The following is a 12,477-nucleotide window of genomic DNA, read 5'->3' as shown; positions in this document are numbered from 1 at the left end:
AGCTTCAATCCAGTGTAGCCAGAAATACGTACTCCAACTCATTCCATTTAGAACAAAACGTGGACCATGTGAAAATCCCAGTGTCCTTTATTTTGATGATTGTACGTAATCTAGAGAATCTAACGCAACGTTTGAAAACTCTCGGGACAAATGTAAGCGACCTCACGCTTCCTGACTTTTCATGGCCGGGTTTTGAGTGAAGGCTTCATCTGATATGCATGCAAGACCATCTTTATGTGTATGGTTTGCTTTGTAATCCATCTAGAAACGCCGTGGTCAATGGTGCGCCAACATACTGTATCCAGTGTAGGATCCTGTGGTCTCAGGTGGACCAACAAACTGTATCCAATGTAGGATCCTGCGGTCTCAGGTGGACCAACAGATTGTACCCCATGTAGAAATCTAGTGGTCTGTGGTGGATTTCAGATTGTACCTATAAAGAAATCTAGTGGTCAGATCTGGACACAACAAAGAATTCAAAACGTCGTTTAAGTTCGATTACTCATGCATACGTACTGGTGGGAGTTTGCTTTTGTCAGACGAAGTTATATAGATCAATAAATGCTTTCCTCTAAAGCATCGGCAGTATTGGCTTCCAAGGTAGTATACACGTCGTAGACGAATTATGATACATTTTCCGATATTAACTAAAATTATGTGGTCACTCTTTTATATTTTCTGAAAACTTACTTTGAATAGTACGGACTCCACAAAATGTTGCATAGCGAGTTATTATGCTTTCAGTTTGATTAACCTCGTGAATGCAAGAGCTGAATTAGTTAAGTTATATATACTTCTATGGAGACCAAACTTGTCAAGGACAGGGCTACATGTTCGAAACTGTGTATAAGATCATGTTTTTGTTTCACTTTTACTTAATGAGGACTAATTGTGCATTACGCTTCTGCTTTCAAAACACAGTTGTCTCCATTTTGTATCTTCATTTGTCATGTTTCATTTGATGATTTGAGGTTAATACACTATGGCGTCATACAAAAAGAGAGTGAATAAAATAACTAGATCATCTATGCTATAATGGTGGTGTATAATCCCCAAGGAGTTGAGATTGAAAATACGATATGGCGTTGTGTTGGAAATCCAATGATCGGGAAAAAACAAAGCGCCCTTGATATATACACCTGGAAATTAATCAAGCAACACCCCAATTTTTTCTATTGGAGCAACTTTGAAGTGTTCTGACAATCAAAATATGCCGGGTTGATATAGTTTGACACTTTTTTATTCAACAGACGATCTCTGACAAACAACTTAAAGGGAAAAAGTATCAAGACTTTGCTTTATTGCAACGAAATCCAAATTCTTAAAACTGTCTTAAATTCATGAAAAAATGGACACAATTTACTATTCATCCACAGACGTTGTTGTCAGGTGTATTAACACAAATGTCACATGGAAAGAAAGAACAGTCATCTGAGAGTCTGCACACCGACTTTCATCAATATCTAGTGTGTCCTCCCTGCGCACGCACCACCGATTCCAGACGCCTCCTCATTCCTTGGATGAGTCTCCGGATCTGATTCTGGGGGATCCTGTTCCACTCCTCATGCAGGGCAGCCGTCAATTCGTTGAGATTATGGACTGGTGGGTCTCTCTGCCTCACACGACGGCCAATAAAGTCCCACAAATGTTCAATGGGGTTGAGGTCAGGGCTCATGGCAGGCCATGGAATTCTGTCAATTGCATTTTGCCGCAAAAAATCATTTACAGCATGCGCCCTGTGAGGTCTAGCATTGTCGTCCATAAATATGGGTCTCGTTGCCAGAGGATGGTTCTCAAAATGAGGTACCACAGCCCTGTCAAGAACCTCCTGTTGGTAACGAACACCGTTAAGGTTGCCACGGATGGTAATGATATCCAACTTGCAGTTCATGGAAATGCACCCCCATACCATAACGGAACCTCCCCCAAAGGCCACAGTCTCCTGGATGTTCCGTGGAGCCATTGCTGTGTTCCTCTGCCTCCAGACCCGAGTACGACCGTCCACCATGTGCAGCAAGAACCGGCTCTCATCTGAGAAATGGACCTTCCTCCAAGAGGCAATGTTCCAGTGCAAACGGTCATTACACCAGGCCAGTCGGGCTGCCTTATGGGCTGGAGACAGTCTGGGTCGCTTGATTGGCCTCCTTGCCCGGTATCCTGCAGCTTTCAGACGATTCCGAACAGTCCTGTTCGAGATGGGTCTCCCTGGAAGCCACTCCTGTCTCAACCGAGAGCTCGAGTCGAAGGACCTGCGCCGTACAAGTCTCAGTAAAGCTCTGTCCTCCCGGACTGTGGTCTTCCTGGGTCTTCCTGGTCTAGGCAGGTCTTTAACTTCATTAGTGGCCCGGTATTTTTTCAAAAGTTTTGAAATTATGGAATGATGTCGTCCGATTTGAGTCCCGATTTGTCTTAGAGACATACCAGCATTCCTCATGCCGATTATTTGCCAACGAGTGGCCTCTGATAATTTCCTACGTGCCATGACATTGAAATGAATGAAAAACCGAATGCAATCGACAACCTGCGCTTGTAAACACCCCAGGGAAAAAGTGCATTTTTCGAAAGTTGAGGTTAAAGCAATGCACGTGCGCTGTGCAAGCTTCACGCGCGTCATATCAACCCATGAAAAGCTCATGCTGTATGTCAATACATCAAAATTGAATAATCAATCATCAAAATTACTTCGTTAAACTTTGTTAAGTTTTTATGTGTCTTTGAATTTGGTGTTGCTTAATTAATTTCCATATGTATATATCTGGTATGATAAAATGATAATACAATGTACACTATACGTATCATGCCGTGTGGTTTAAGCATGGAATTTGTATATATCTCATTCATATCACTGTATTGTATTTAAACCTCCATGTGAGTGTCAACAACAAAATTCTGCGTTGAAATGGTTTCCTGTACGTTAATATTGCTTCCTCTGTGACCAAATTCATATCCCTTTGTATGCAGATATTGAATCTTTCATGTGCAATCATTTGCTCCTTTGTGTGCTGCAGACATTGATTCGTTTCTAAGTAGATACTGATTTCTTTGTACCCAGACATTGATTCATTTGTACGCAGATATTGGTTCCTTTGTAGGCAGACATTGATCCCTTTGTATGCAGCCACTGATTCCTTTGTATACAGAGACTGATTCCTTTGTATACGGACATTGATTCCTTTGCACGCATAGATTGGCTCATTTGAAAGGACATATTGATTCGTTTGTACCAAGATATCGATTGCTTTGTACACAGACATTGGTTCCTTTATACGCTAAAATTAGTTCATTTGTACGCTCCTCTGTGTTCCTACATTGAATTCTTTCCTTTTTGAGATTCATTCCATTATACCCCTACACTGACTCAGTTGTATGCAAATGATGATCCGTTGTTCATAGACATTGATTCTTTATATGCAGATAATGATGCCTGCATGAAGAGATTGATTCCTTTATGATCCTACATTGATTCCTTTGTACACAGACACTGGTTCCATTCTATGGAGACATTGATTCCTTTATACTCCTACACTGATTCCTTTGTACGCAGATACTGATACCTTTGTACATAGACATTGATTTTTTATATGCAGATAATAATGCCTTTGAACGCGGTTATTGATTCCTTTATGTTACCACATGATTCCTTTGTATGCAGATTTCAGTGTATTCGGATATTGATTCCTTTATTTTCCTGCATTGATTCCTTTGTACACAGACATTGCTTCCATTATATTCAGATATTGATCCCTTTATACTCTTATATTGATTCCTTTGCATGCAGATGTGGGTTCCTGTGTATGCAGACTTTGATTTCTTTGTAAGTAGATACCGATTCCTTTGCATGAAGACATAGCTTCGTTTGTAATCATATGTTAGTTTTGCTCCTTTGTACGCAGATGTGGATACTTTTTAAAGCAGGCGTTGATTCCTTTGTGCACAGACATTGATTCCTTGGTGCATACATATTGATTCCTTTACGTCTCTACATTCCTTGGTAAGTAGATGGTGATTCCATTATATGTAGACATTATTTTTTTAGTATGCAGATTTTGATTCCTTTGTACGCCGATGTTGATCTCTTTGTACACAGATACTGATTCAATTTTACTGTTACACTGATTACGTGAAAGCAAACTTTGATCCCTTGGTACACAGACATATGATCTTTTTTACGTATTCCTTTGTACTCATACATTGATTCCTTTATATGCACATATCGATTCCCTCGTATGCAGATATTCATTCCTTGTGCACTCCTTTATTGATTCCTTTGCATGAACATGTAGATTCTTCTGCATGAAGAGATTGATTCCTTTATGAACCTACATTGATTCCTTTGTACACAGACACTGGTTTCATTCTATGGAGACATTGATTCCTTTATACTCCTACACTGATTCCTTTGTACGCAGATACTGATACCTTTCTACACAGACATTGATTTTTTATATGCAGATAATGATGCCTTTGAACGCGGTTATTGATTCCTGTGCAGATTCCTATGCAGATTTCTGCGTATTCGGATATTGATTCCTTTATGTTCCTGCATTGATTCCTTTGTACACAGACATTGCTTCCATTATATTCAGATATTGATCCCTTTATACTCTTATATTGATTCCTTTGCATGCAGATGTGGGTTCCTGTGTATGCAGACTTTGATTTCTTTGTAAGTATATACCGATTCCTTTGCATGAAGACATAGCTTCGTTTGTAATCATGGTCTGGTCCTGATAGTGTCAACTACTAGGTGGTCTGGTAGTGATAGTGTCAACCACTAGATGGTCTGGTCCTCATCGTGTCAACTACTAGATGGTCTGGTCTTGATAGTGTCAACCACTAGATGGTTTGGTCCTGATAGTGTCAACCACTAGGTGGATTGGTCCTGATAGTGTCAACTACTGGGTGGTCTGGTCCTGATAGTGTCAACAACTAGGTGATCTGGTCTTGATAGTGTCAACCACTAGGTGGTTTGGTCCTGATAGTGTCAACTACTAGATGGATTGGTCCTGATAGTGTCAACCACTGGGTGGTCTGGTCCTGATAGTGTCAACAACTAGGTGGTCTGGTAGTGATAGTGCCAACCACTAGGTGGTCTGGTCCTGTTAGTGTCAACAACTAGGTGATCTGGTCTTGATAGTGTCAACCACTAGGTGGTTTGGTCCTGGTAGTGTCAACCACTAGATGGATTGGTCCTGATAGTGTCAACCACTGTGTGGTCTGGTCCTGATAGTGTCAACAACTAGGTGCTCTGGTAGTGATAGTGTCAACCACTAGATGGATTGGTCCTGATAGTGTCAACTACTGGGTGGTCTGGTCCTAATAGTGTCAACAACTAGGTGGTCTGGTCCTGATAGTGTCAACCACTAGGTGGTCTGGTAGTGATAGTGTCAACCACTAGATGGATTGGTCCTGATAGTGCCAACCACTAGGTGGTTTGGTCCTGATAGTGTCAACCACTAGATGCATTGGTCCTGATAGTGCCAACCACTAGGTGGTCTGGTCCTGATAGTGTCAACAACTAGGTGGTCTGGTAGTGATTGTGTCAACTACTAGATGGTCTGGTCCTGATAGTGTCAGCCACTAGATGGTCTGGTCCTGATAGTGTCAAGCACTAGATGGTCTGGTAGTGATAGTGTCAAGCACTAGCTGGTCTGGTCCTGATCGTGTCAACCACTAGGTGGTCTGGTCTCGATAGCGTCATCCACTAGATGGTCTGGTCCTGATAGTGTCAAGCACTAGATGGTCTGGTAGTGATAGTGTCAAGCACTAGCTGGTCTGGTCCTGATCGTGTCAACCACTAGGTGGTCTGGTCTCGATAGCGTCATCCACTAGATGGATTGGTCCTGCTAGTGTCAACTACTGGATGGTCTGGTCCTGATACTGTCAACAACTAGGTGATCTGGTCTTGATAGTGTCAGCCACTAGATGGATTGGTCCTGATAGTGTCAACTACTGGATGGTCTGGTCCTGATACTGTCAACAACTAGGTGGTCTGGTCCTGATAGTGTCCACAACTAGGTGGTCTGGTAGTGATAGTGTCAACTACTAGATGGTCTGGTCCTGATAGTGTCAACAACTAGGTGGTCTGGTAGTGATAGTGTCAACTACTAGATGGTCTGGTCCTGATAGTGTCAACAACTAGGTGGTCTGGTAGTGATAGTGTCAACTACTAGATGGTCTGGTCCTGATAGTGTCAACAACTAGGTGGTCTGGTAGTGATAGTGTCAACCACTAGATGGTCTGGTCCTGATAGTGTCAACCAGTAGATGGATTGGTCCTGATAATGTCAACCACTAGGTGGTCTGGTCTTGATAGTGTCAGCCACTAGATGGTCTGGTCCTGATTGTGTCAACTACTTGGTGGTCTGGTCCAAACAGTGTCAACAACTAGGTGGTTTGGTCCTGATAGTGTCAACAACTAGATGGATTGGTCCTGATAGTGTCAACCACTGGGTGGTTTGGTCTTGATAGTGTCATCCACTAGGTGGTTTGGTCTTGATAGTGTCAAGCACTAGGTGGTCTGGTCATGATATTGTCAACCACTAGGGAGAAGGCGGGGGAGGGGTGCTGCGCAATACAGACATTGTTAATTCTTCAATGACTGTTTGTGATTTGGATGACTTTATCTTTTATATGTTACTGAGATTTCATATAGCCGTGTCATTCGAAAGAAAATGACGAATGTTTCTAACTGTCCGAAAATTATTTATACGAGGATATTTATTTCAGTTGAAGTGCTTATAACGGACTTGAATAAAATGTATTTAATTGTCTGTCTGAGTTATTATAGCGATGGGTTCCATGCAATTGGAGCGACAAACATGCAAGCCGGAGCACATAATCAACAGAAAGAACAAACCACATGGTTCTACGATTATAGTAAGTAAGTAAGTAAGTGAGTTTAGTTTTACGCCGCTTTTAGCAATATTCCAGCAATATCACGGCGGGGGACACCAGAAAATGGGCTTCACACATTGTACCCATGTGGGGAATCGAACCCGGGTCTTCGGCGTGACGAGCGAACGCTTTAACCACTAGGCTACCCCACCGCCCCCTACGATTATAGTAGTTGTAATTGATTCGGAGGGCGGTAAGCTGACATTTCTGCCGGAGACAGGGACGGGTTTATGATCAACCTTGTCTTGCTCAAACATCGTATTGTCACAGCAAATCCCGAAAATAAACTGGCACGGGCATATGCACACGCAAACGCACATTTAAACACACGTGTATACGTTCTCAAAATATACTTAGTCAAAAAAGAAACTTCACAAAATGTAATTTTTAAAAGTAGTTTTTTCTATGATGATACATCTATGTATCCGAAATGGGATCGCTATCTTTCGGCTCGAGAAAAACGTTAGCAAACCCCACTCAAACCCATCCATTCGTCGTGCAAATGACGTTAGGACCAAATCAGGTTTTGCACGTGCAGTTGATCACGTGATCTTCGCATCGAAGTTTTCTTCATTTGCACGTGTTTGCTTTGGCCTCAGGTATTGAAAAAGACACTTTTAAACCACAGTTCTAACGGTACTTTAAATGCCACGATTGACAAATGTGCAACGTGAACGTGCCGTTGGCATGTTGAAAGCGGGAAGCCTAAGGTCGGGTCGTCCACGTGTGACGTCACGAGCAGGAGACCGTCAAATCGTCCTACGTCACCTACGTGACAGATTTCTACCGGCTACACGAACCACGGCTGAGATGTTTAGAAGTCGACAGTCCTCACAGACCATTCGAAATCGGTTGCGGGCTGCCATATCGTGGGCCAATATTGACGCCGTTTCATCAACGTCAATGTCTGCTGTGGGCCCAATGTCACCCCCGATGGACCCTGAGAGACTGGCATCGAATCGTCTTTAGCGACGAATCCAGGTTTACCTTCAGATTCGCGGACATGAGTCTGGAGACGAGGTCATGAACGGTATGCCGTTGTGTTGTGTACAGGACGTCGACAGATTCGGGGCCGGAAGTTGCATGATGTGGGGTGCTTTCTGCGGGATCAACCGTTCCCGACTTCTGGTCATCCGTGCAAGGCCTACAGCTGTTGCTTACCGCGACCAGGTGCTCGTCCCCGGTCTACAGCTCCAGCATAATGCTCGGCCGAATATTGCGATGTTGACACGAACGTTCGTTCAAAACGCTGGAATCAACGTCATGGACTGGCCATCGAGGTCCCCTGACCTTAAACCAATGGGGCACGTTTGGGATGCACTTGGGAGAAGGTTTCGTGGTCTTAGGAACCAACCTCAGGAACGTGGCGTTGCCTTGCAAGAGCAATGGCGCAGAATCCCCAAACACGTGTTCACAAGCATCAGGCAGTTGATGAGGAGACAGTTTGGGGCTGTGGTGAGTGCGCGCGGCGGCCATACACAATATTGAACTGAGAAATTTCGAATTTTTATTCTTGTGACTTGACATTCTGTATACCCATGTTTTGGAACGGCGGTATATCCTAATGGAACTGACTGTGGCACTATCAGTGTATCGAGTACATCACACAGCTCTCAGCAATGAAATAATAATAATTTAACCATTTTGAGATTATTGTCACGGTTAGAAGGAAAATGGGTATATTTTGGAGTATTGTCTTATTCTTTCATCGAGACAAAACGTTACGGAGTACATTCTTCTTCCTCCCTTAAAAGACCACTAAACTCAATTTTTTTGTTAACCCTTTTTATCACTGCACATGAAAGACTTTTGGTTAGTCATAAACGAAACACCTTTTTTCAAAAAAAAAACAAAAAAAAAAACAAAACAAAAAAACAACAAAACTTGTGCTTAATTAATACCAAGCGCTTAAAAGTTGCTAAAAAGCCGTCTGCATCTCTCTCGCCCGCAAACGAAACCGCAGACAGGTTACGTAACTCTGTCTCCAGAGCCCTACAATGACGTCATAGAAGGAACGATTTCCCGTTAAATGTATAAAAAATGTGTAGGACGCTCGTCATTTTGCTGATGTCACCAAAGACATGCCGAATTGTTGTGTTGCCGTCAATTGCTCCTTGGGGTCGGGTGATGGTGTCACTATGCACAGATTTCCACCAGACTCCGTAGTTTGTGCTTAAATTGGTTGTTAGTGTGTACGAAGTGAGCTTTGTGGAAGCCTGTGATATATACTAAATCGAATGGTTCGCCCCCAACCACACTTCCAGGATAAAAAATGGAGTTCAAGTTTCATCGAGTTTATAAAATAAAGACTGCTCACTACATATTGCTGACCAAAAGGATTTCGCATGGATATATCGCTTTCTTCGAGGTTGTGGTCGAAGTGACAATATTATTGTAAGTAATATTATATTGAGGTCCCATTTGGCATTTGTTTTGTCTGGATCGATCAAAGGATTAACCGATAAGACGATTACACAATTCTGTATTCAGCAACGCTTCGTGGTACAGGAAGACAGCAATTCGGACTTTAAGTGCATTTCACTCAATCAACGACAATGATGTCAAATTAGCCAATGGCTGCCATGGTAAACATCACGTGATCACGTCGCGTATGAACTTAGTTGTCACCGGTTCTAAGTGGCATATGCGTTTATTTACGTGCAGTCGTACTTCTTCATTTTATATTGGAGGTAACACTTTTTATCTTTCTTGCACATTTTGTCTGATTTATATTATATATATCAAATTTCACGAGATACATTTTTTGCATCTGTGGAAGAGTTTAGGTGTGAAAACCCACATGATATATGTGTGGGCTTGCACACTGGAGTCACCTTCGACTCCCGAATGGTACTTACGCTATCACCAAAAACAAAATAGTTCTTGACAAATACATTTACCTTCAACCCATGTCCAACCGGAATCTGACAACAATAAACATGTTCGGTCTCAAGCAACTTTCACCAAACGTTTGGCTTCCCCTGCATGCAGATTAGGGACTGCACATTGTATTACTGGTACACTGTTATGACCGCTTTGAACGATTGCACAATTATTTTTCTGAGAACCGCTTGAATATGCAACATAGATTTTGAATTTCTGTTATCAGAACGATATCATGCATGCTTAGGGACTTATATTAGAAGATAGCATTGACTTAGTGTCACTCACTGTCAAACATTTAATTGACTTCCCAGTATCTATCCCAATACGTATGGCAAAACGGATACCTGAATCGTACTAAATTGCAGTACAGTTTATTTGCCATTACACAGACCTAATGAAGGTAGTATGTTGGAATTGAACGTATGCAATTCCGTTATCAGTACCAAGGCCATGCGGTCACTTTATGACGCCACATAATTTTACAAAAAGCATGAAAAGTTAAATGCGTTGTTTTGAGATGATAAATGGGACATAACTTAACTCAATCATCTTTTGGCTCACCTATAACTGATTGTCTTTTGATGTTCAGTGAAATTATGCAAAGGGTCTTGTATTTTTAACATGCCTTGATTTCTGATGAAGAATTACGTGAAGTATGTCATAATTGACAAGCGTCTTTCGCTGGTGTTATTTCAATTGGAATCAGGTGTTTATGAGTTACAGAAACGGGTTTAAAGATGTCAAACTCCTTGATTTCCGATACAAACTTTTACATGGTATTATTTATATAATAAATGAACTATTAAAAATTAAAGTTGGCAATCCTGTTTGCTGGTTTTGAACTGAATGAGAGAATTTGACATGTTTATTGGGAATGAAGTGAAACGATCTATATTACCAACTTAACAATGCACCCAGACTCTCTATTCAGTATTTGATTTTAACGCCGTGTGTCGAAACTCAGTTTCCTCGAATTCTGACTTACGAACTCCCAAAAGTATTAATTGGTGTGTCACGGTGTACCCTCCCAACAAATAAAAACATGAACGATCTTTGGTATATCGTCTCGGTATCTTCAACGTCAAAACACGAGGCATTTTAAGTCTCAAAAAGGGAAAATCCCTCTAGTAGTATAAGTCAGTCAATTACGAATCAGCAATTGGTAAATCATTTCATGTCTCTACTTGGTGGAGGTCAGTGCTGTTCTTTCGGCACAGATGAAGATCATGATACGTTTATTTCAAGTCAGCGAACAGAAGGACTTGATGATCCTATTACTGAGAAAGAAGTTCTACACCACATCGTTCATGCTGCAAACAATAAGTCTCCAGGGTCAGATGGTGTTGCCGCTGATTTTTTAAAGGCTTCTAGGCATCTTGTGCAATGTTTTTACTCATCTTTTATTAATATTTTTTACTCTAGCAATTTTCCTGCTTGTTCGGGTAAGATCATCATTTGTCCTATATATAAGTCGGGTTGTAGAGATATTACAGATACTTACAGAGGCGTTTTCCTTATAGATTCTACTTGTGAGGTTTTAATGTCTGTACTTAACCGTCGCCTTCAGTGGTGGTGTGAAGACCATAATACTATAAGTGAATCGCAAGCTGGTTTTAGAGATGATTATTTTACAATTGATCTTATATTTTCTCTGCAGTCTTTAGTTCAAAAATGTGTTGGTGAAAAGGGGGTAAATTTTATTGTTTATGGATTTACCAAAGCTTTTGAAACCTTAATGCATATTGTACTTATAAACGCACACGCAGAAGTTGGTATAAGGGGTAAATGTCTAACGTTCTTAACATCTAAAGTAAATTTAAGGAAGACAAAGAGCATTGTGTTTAGAAATGGTGGTCCTCTGCGCTGTTATGAGAAATTGTTTTATAAAATGAAATGTCATCGATACTGTGACCTATTACAAATACTTAAATATTTTGTTCATTAGTAAATTAGCTTGGACTAAAGCTAAATCTTGTCTGGTGCCACAAGCAAAAAAAGCATTTGTTCTCTGTTACAAAACTTTGAAAGGAGATTTAGAAATATGACCTGTACAGATCTTTTCAAGATATGTGACAGCATTATAGCACCCATTTTTGAAATTGGGGGCAATTGTAGTACAATTAAAGCTGTGCATATTTGTAAATATATGTTACACGGTGGCAAGTCCACGTGTAACAATATGGCCTTTGGTGAATGGGTTAAAATACCCTTAAAGTTTACTTACACATCTAATGCAGTAAAATGTAGGTGTAGACTCTTAAACATGCCTGATTATAGATTAATAAAACAGTCTTATATGTTGTTATCGTTAGACAATGTAGGTCTCATTTCATGGGCATCTGAAATCAAGAATGTTCTTTTCCAAGTTGGTTTTGCTTGGATGCGTCAGAAGATTGGTAATCAAAACGTCTTTATGAAACTATTTAAATAACGATTATCTGACAATTTATTCTAGTCATGGCAATCATCTTTACAAAACAATAAGTGTACTTATAAACATTTAAAATCTCTGCTAACAGCTGAGAAATACATGGTATGGAATGAGCTTCCTCGGTATTTAAAATCATATATGCTAGATTCAGATGTTGCAGTTTTAGACTATCCGTGGAAAGGGACAGATATTCTGATATTAACTATAATAAAAGGTACTGTCTATATTGTAAACTTAATGTTATTTTATTAATTAAAGATGAAT

General features: G+C 40.8%; 1 pseudogene; it reads left to right on the top strand.

Moving 5' to 3' along the window:
* The first annotated feature begins 7,928 nt into the window (after positions 1 to 7,928).
* LOC137291238 (low-density lipoprotein receptor-related protein 4-like) overlaps positions 7,929 to 12,477 on the top strand; it is a 25,348-nt pseudogene continuing 20,799 nt past the window's right edge.

The sequence above is a fragment of the Haliotis asinina genome, chromosome 7, assembly GCF_037392515.1.
Source record: "Haliotis asinina isolate JCU_RB_2024 chromosome 7, JCU_Hal_asi_v2, whole genome shotgun sequence".
Lineage (NCBI taxonomy): Eukaryota > Metazoa > Mollusca > Gastropoda > Lepetellida > Haliotidae > Haliotis > Haliotis asinina.
Note: the sequence above shows the minus strand (reverse complement) of the source record. Positions and strands in the feature narration are given on the sequence as shown.